The sequence below is a fragment of the Malaya genurostris genome, chromosome 2 (assembly GCF_030247185.1).
Source record: "Malaya genurostris strain Urasoe2022 chromosome 2, Malgen_1.1, whole genome shotgun sequence".
Taxonomy (NCBI): Eukaryota; Metazoa; Arthropoda; class Insecta; order Diptera; family Culicidae; genus Malaya; species Malaya genurostris.
Window position 1 is genome coordinate 199,474,288 of NC_080571.1, and position 7,611 is coordinate 199,481,898.

A 7,611-nucleotide genomic window follows, 5' to 3' on the forward strand; every position below is an offset into this window, starting at 1 on the left:
TGGCCAACTTACCGGTCCATTTCTTGAGATGAATTGTTCTCCGAAGTTTTCCCTCAAAATGGCCATAGAATCGCGAGCTGTGTGGCATGTAGCGCCATCTTGTTGAAACCACATGTCAACCAAGTTCAGTTCTTCCATTTTTGGCAACAAAAAGTTTGTTAGCATCGAACGATAGCGATCGCCATTCACTGTAACGTTGCGTCCAACAGCATCTTTGAAAAAATACGGTCCAATGATTCCACCAGCGTACAAACCACACCAAACAGTGCATTTTTCGGGATGCATGGGCAGTTCTTGAACGGCTTCTGGTTGCTCTTCACTCCAAATGCGGCAATTTTGCTTATTTACGTAGCCATTCAACCAGAAATGAGCCTCATCGCTGAACAAAATTTGTCGATAAAAAAGCGGATTTTCCGAATGGACCACCTAAGACGCAGCCGCGGTCAACATTTAAATGAAATTATCTTCAAAAAGTAAATGTCATGTACCAATCTAACGTTTAAAATAAAGAACCGATGAGATTTTGCAAATTTTATGCGTTTTATTGTTTAAAAAAGTTCTCAAGCTCTTAAAAAATCACCTTATATAAGTTGTTTCTATGAAAATGTCTGTGAATGCTCCACACAAGGGTTTTGAAATATTGCAACCTAGTATGAGAATCATCAAGTTGAATCATCGATTCGATTTTCTGCGATAATTGTAAACTTGCGATTCTCTCTTGGGAAATTCCACACAGCAACGATCATTATCAGACTGTAAATATTTTTTAAGGGCGTGAAATACTCAGAGTATGAAGTGGAGCGAAGAAATGTAGCAAAATTCTCTCACGGTTAATGCATTGGGAGGCTCGAGTTCTTGTAGCATCTTCTACCGGATTGAAAATGTATAAAATACACGCTTTTTTTCTGAGAACGGCCAATAAACTACCTGTCAACTTCCACTTTCGAAAGAAATTGCATGCGAGCTATGAAAGATAGAGTATTAAATTTAACACCAGACGAAAGAGAAAACTTTTCTCTGCCGTTTACTATTGTGACTTACTCTCAGCGAGTGCCGAGTCATTCGAAATTACTCTTCAAAGTTAATGTTGATGGATGCCTTATTGGCCGTTCTCAAAAAAAGGTGTGAATATAGATAGCAAGATAGCAGCTTCTGTCAGATATTCGGCAATCACCAACACTGGAGAGAAATGTCAAATTCGTGTGCGTCAAAATAGCAGCTCTGCGCACCCATACAGTTGACATGATATGTTTATGGCGTTGTTGAACTGAAAATTGATTTCGCTCCAAGCTAACAGAGACTGCATCAATCTAATTTACCGGATATTCTCTTTGGGATCAAACATCTAGGAAGGCGTTCATTGCTCGTGATGTGAAATTCAACGAGATGTGCTTACCTTTTCGTGAAGATACTGAGTAAAATAAACCGCTGGTCATACCCCTACGTTACCAGCAAGAGGGGGAAGAGACAAATGTTACTGCTAACCTGCCGGATGCGGACTATGATGCTGCTAGCTTGCCAGTATGAATCCGATGATGAATCTATCGAAAAACCAGCATGTGTATCAAACCATGGGGCGCTCCCTTCGCATCACAGAAGTGACGACTGTGCGGAGTCAATCACGAGTCACAGCGAACGAGTCACCACTGTGAATCCTCGAGGACCCCTATGGAGCAGAACTTAAATGGTGAGCCTCTGGGAATCAGGTTGGGTATTTGGGACGATTTCAGCAGAAACCTCATTGGACCGCGTTGAAGTAGATTGACCGTTACCGTAAAGGTACCACGGACTTGGCATTGAAATTTGTAAAAAAAAGCAATAAAGCAAGCCCACTTATCGGTTATGTTGCGTTGCGGATACTGTTGACAGGAAGTCGGTGAGTGACTATTAGTACCAGGTATTCGGTTGCACGTGAAGCAGGAGTGTAAATGGGCAAAACACATAGATTTAAAGCATCATTTTTTTCGACACCATGTACTCTCTGGAAGATTGTCGATTGAACCCATAAGTACGAAGAATCAGTTTGCGGATATTTTAACAAAAGCATTGGACGCTAGAAGATTCGAAGAACTGAGAAAGAAGCTAGGAGTAAACGATCGATAGGGGGTGTAAGTTGGTGCGAATGAAATCGATTAACACTCAGTGTTTCGAATCTTATGTTATGTAAACTGTTTTAATTTTATCTCAACTGTTCTTGGTGCTTCTTTCATGGGGACCAGCACACGCTCGTTCAGTTCTCATACAGCCCGTGTGCTGTGCTTTTTCAAACCAGACCAGACCTGACGTGTGCGAGCAAGAAAAGAGAGCCGTATCGATAGAGCTCGTGGCTCGCTGAAGTACGAAACACGCGAGCTAGCAGAAAACACGCACACGCTCGTGTGCCGTGTTGCTACTCGATCGAGAGTCGTGTGCTTCGTAGAACCAGCCCGCGATTCAACTGGTGTGCTGGCCCTTCTTTTAGCTCATGAGCTGGATTGGGTTCTAGCTCTTGAGCTGACTCCTGTGCTGGCTCATTTGCTGACTTGAGTGTCCGTTCTTTTTTTTATTCAATAATATAATATTATTTTTAGGCACATAGTGTCCGCTCTTGTCTTGTCTCTTGTCAGTTGGTGGACTACACAAATCAATATTATTGTCAATCGAAATGATTAGTGGCTTTCACATGAGGTGATATTATTGCCAATACTCGACATTTTGACAATGCTATTGATGATGAATAATCGTGCGCATTCAAATGGGAATGTCGTATTGACGAAGGATTTACAATACTGAATACTGACTTTTCATGAATAATGTCCGTTTATAAGTTGATAAGACTTTTCTTGTTCAAATGAGGATACTATAAAACAAATTCGGAGAACGAAGTGTTTTTTGTGTTAGTCAAGTTATTTGCACTTTTATATAATAAGTACTCTATTGTTCAGGTTCCATGCTGTAATGCTGAATGCTGAATAATTCTCTATGGCTGGGGGTGTGTTGGGTGTTTTGGGTAAAAACCCCCAAAACCCCTCCCAGCGCGGTGTGTATATCTTTTTACAGCAGTACCATTATGGTTGGTAATAAAAACCCCAAATACTATTTTCGTTCAATGATAAATTTATAATGACAATAATTGCGATTGCAAAAATCCAATCACAAAGCATGTATCAGCATTTTTAAAATATATCACACTATATTGAATTTCATACACATAAGCTGAGATGGCATTTCACTAGAGTGATACACCATGTCTTTTTTTATGCGGTCTTTTTTTATGCGGCTTTTTATGCGAATTTTCAGAGTTATGCGGTTTGGTAAGAGTGAAATACTCAACGAGTTCTTGTAGCATCATCTACCAGATTGAAACACTGCTTTCAACTCGTTAAAAATCAATTTATTACAATTATTAGGATGGAGTAATGCTCAAAAATCTTGATAATTTATTCATATTGTAAAAGTTAGTCACGTCTCGATTCTACAAAAACAGAGGGTTTCAATTATACACTGCGGATACATTTGCTACGCTCCACACAAAGAGGAAAGCGCACTTCTTTTCGGTGTTCAGACCGACAGACTTTGAGAGCGTGCTTGTGTTGAATGAAGCTGGTGGAGAATAACATTCTCTTCGCACGAATCGCTCTCACGTGCTCTCGCCTAAATACACCCAAGTGATCACTGACGCGTGATGGTGAGCGAACACTTCTGTGAACTTCAATTAATAGAGAGTAGATCTGGCCTTGCTATGAAAAATTTGCAATGAAAACCGAAAATTTAATGATAAATTGTTTTATTTAGCTGATTTTGCGTGCCCCACGCTTCTTCTACGCAAACCATACACCAGAGTGCTCACCGGCGTGTACACCTCTGTGAAAGTATCTGCATCCACCTCAGAGAATTTGATAGCTCTGCTCTAGCACTTTGGTGCGATTTAGTGGAGGAGGTTAAAGGAGATAAACAAACGCACTCATGATGCGTGCACACTTTATACAACAGTGGTGTATATTTTATTTCTATAAGGTGATTTTTTAAGAGCTTGAGAACTTTTTTAAACAATAAAACGCATAAAATTTGCAAAATCTCATCGGTTCTTTATTTTAAACGTTAGATTGGTACATGACATTTACTTTTTGAAGATAATTTCATTTAAATGTTGACCGCGGCTGCGTCTTAGGTGGTCCATTCGGAAAATCCGCTTTTTTATCGACAAATTTTGTTCAGCGATGAGGCTCATTTCTGGTTGAATGGCTACGTAAATAAGCAAAATTGCCGCATTTGGAGTGAAGAGCAACCAGAAGCCGTTCAAGAACTGCCCATGCATCCCGAAAAATGCACTGTTTGGTGTGGTTTGTACGCTGGTGGAATCATTGGACCGTATTTTTTCAAAGATGCTGTTGGACGCAACGTTACAGTGAATGGCGATCGCTATCGTTCGATGCTAACAAACTTTTTGTTGCCAAAAATGGAAGAACTGAACTTGGTTGACATGTGGTTTCAACAAGATGGCGCTACATGCCACACAGCTCGCGATTCTATGGCCATTTTGAGGGAAAACTTCGGAGAACAATTCATCTCAAGAAATGGACCGGTAAGTTGGCCACCAAGATCATGCGATTTGACGCCTTTAGACTATTTTTTGTGGGGCTACGTCAAGTCTAAAGTCTACAGAAATAAGCCAGTAACTATTCCAGCTTTGGAAGACAACATTTCCGAAGAAATTCGGGCTATTCCGGCCGAAATGCTCGAAAAAGTTGCCCAAAATTGGACTTTCCGAATGGACCACCTAAGACGCAGCCGCGGTCAACATTTAAATGAAATTATCTTCAAAAAGTAAATGTCATGTACCAATCTAACGTTTAAAATAAAGAACCGATGAGATTTTGCAAATTTTATGCGTTTTATTGTTTAAAAAAGTTCTCAAGCTCTTAAAAAATCACCCTTTACAAACGTTATATGCGCATAGTTAGAATAAGCGGCAATAGTAAAATGATTCTATCGCAATTATCAACTCCCTGTATAGAATCGGATCGCGAAACGAGAATAAGCGCCGGAGAGGATTCCCACAGCAGCGTGCTAACCTTTGATTCTCAGAAATGACATCGAGAGAAATTTGCTCTTGCACTGGTGTCGATTCTATGTTAAATGTGCCATATCGGGTTTTTGTTGTTGCGATGATATCCGTCTCTCTTTGATGGCACTGATTCAATCGTGTGAAGAGTTGCCAGTGAGCGTTCTTTGATACGATAAAAGCCATCCTTGTTTCTCTCGAGATTCGATGTGGACTCCCCTGAGGGCGCCATGCTCACCAAAAAGGATGTTGCCAATGATTTGTTCGGGAAATGTGATAGCTGGATATCTTGTTAATATTATGTCTTTGATTGCTGGTAGTTTCAATTAGGTTTTTTACCGTCACTGCTAACCTCAATCAAATGAACACATTTTGACAGTACAGCAGTACTGTTTGTAAACAGCGATTTTTTTGTTTGTCAGTTAACAATTTGGATGAGATCATTTACGGTCCATATCGCCTAAATAGAGTTTTAAAACATTTGTTCACGATTGGATACGGTTTGTTTTTGAGATTTATTAAATGAAAGTGACTAGTTGCAAAGTGTGAAGATGATTGTTTAATACGTGTTCTTCGATTTTTGTTTTAGCTTGTTTGTAAACAGTACCGCTGAACTGTCAAGGATGAATGCATGTTCATTTGTGACGTCACGATAGAAAAATCTAATAGCGTTATGTCGTTCTATCTGAATAATATAGTAGAAAAATGATAATAGGAGTTGTCACTGTAAAGTGTAATAAAACACAATACAGTCTGTTAAGTAAGTGAAATCGAGAGAACCTGTGTCTGAAAAATTCTAAAATCGCAATTAGTGCCATTTACGCAAAGCGCTTCGATGCCGTGTTCCTTTGCACACACCCTAAAGGACAAAAATGAACTATACAACAGCGACTAAATCGACGACACGACATGCCACTCGTCTATTAAAACTGTATGGTAAATTTGACTACCCCTCAGTAACTCGAAGCTACATTCAGAACATACGAAAGTGTGATCGTTGTAGCAGAGAATATTTCCATGTTGTTTAAGCCCTGTAATCGAGCATGATTGAACATGAATTTAAATGACGCTTTTCATTTCCTTTTGTAGGTTTCCGTGTCTTAAAATCGATCGTTTTATAGTATTCATTTCTTTTCCCGTAAAATTTTGATGTAATTTAACATAGTAAAACCACAAAATCATTGAGTCAATGGTATTATTTCTTCTGCACTCTAAAGACAAATTTTGTATACGTGGCGAATGTAAGATTTACCAAAACTGGGTTGGATTATTTGAGATCAAACTGGACTAAAGATAGCGTAACACCCTTGTATATTTCTATCGAATCCAAGTCAATATTTTGAAGTGCAATAGTCTTGGCTTTAATCTAATCCATTAGACGGAAATTGATTTTGCTTGATTTTTTTTCATTTCCAATTCACTTTTTCCAGTACCAATACACTTATTCTGATACATACTTATTCTATTATTTCGCGACAATTCGTAACTAAAGACTTGTTTGTTTGTTTTATTTTATTAACGACTTTAACTAAAAGACTGAATCAATGAAACTTTCCTCTCGTGTATATTTTTTCATCTTTTGATTTAAATCCCAAAACAAATATATACACAATGTTACGACCAATATCCATAAGGAAGCGACGAACCGTACTTTTTGTCACAGTATCTACGTACGGAAATACTTTCATGAACTACGGTGACATGCTGTTTCAGATACTGGTCCTTGTTACCGGTATCAATTCAAGGTAAAAATTAAGTGAAGTGAAAGTAGGTCCTTACCGTGAAAGTCGCTTCAAAGTAAAAAGTAATTACTTAGATGAGCTTGTTGTTATTATGAACCAAAGTTTTGTTGGAAAAATGATTGTTTTTCATTACTGTGATTACTTAACTGTGCGTGATACTGGTAATAGGTAAAATCAAGTGAAGTGAGTCGTGAGTAAAGTGAATGTGAAAGTAAGAACGGTTATCAGAGCCACTGATGCAAAATCCTAAATCCTTTCCCACAAAACTGACAGACATGCTTTTTCTTTTGGTCATGATTCAGTACATAAAGAAAGGGCATAAAAACTGTTTGATTTCTGAAATATAAAATAAATGCATAGTAAAATGAGAATGATGGCATTTCGATAGCCATGTTTCTTCCAACTGCATGGAATAAATTTTTCAGACCATTTTGCATTAAGAAAGACTATTTGTTAAAAAGCACAATGTCTCAAAAAAATACGCATTTTTTTATAACCCACTGCACAGTGGTCCGAAACTGGAAATTAGCGTGACAAAAATATTTTCACTATTAAATTTTAGTTTTTTGTAGTTGGTGTCTTCACAAAAGTTGTTTGTAATCAAATAGCGCTCCTTTTGATGAAAAAAGTTACTAGGGTGGTCCTCATTTAGATTGAAATCAGAAATACAACTTTCTTAATTGAACTCAAAAATGATTTCGTTGTACAATAAAGTTGTAGGAAATTTTATTGCGAGCAACTTTGTTGAAAAAAGCACCTCTCTAGCTTTTCACTTGATTGAGTTACATCAAATTTCCCGAGTAAAAGTAAAGTGGCCCCTAAAAA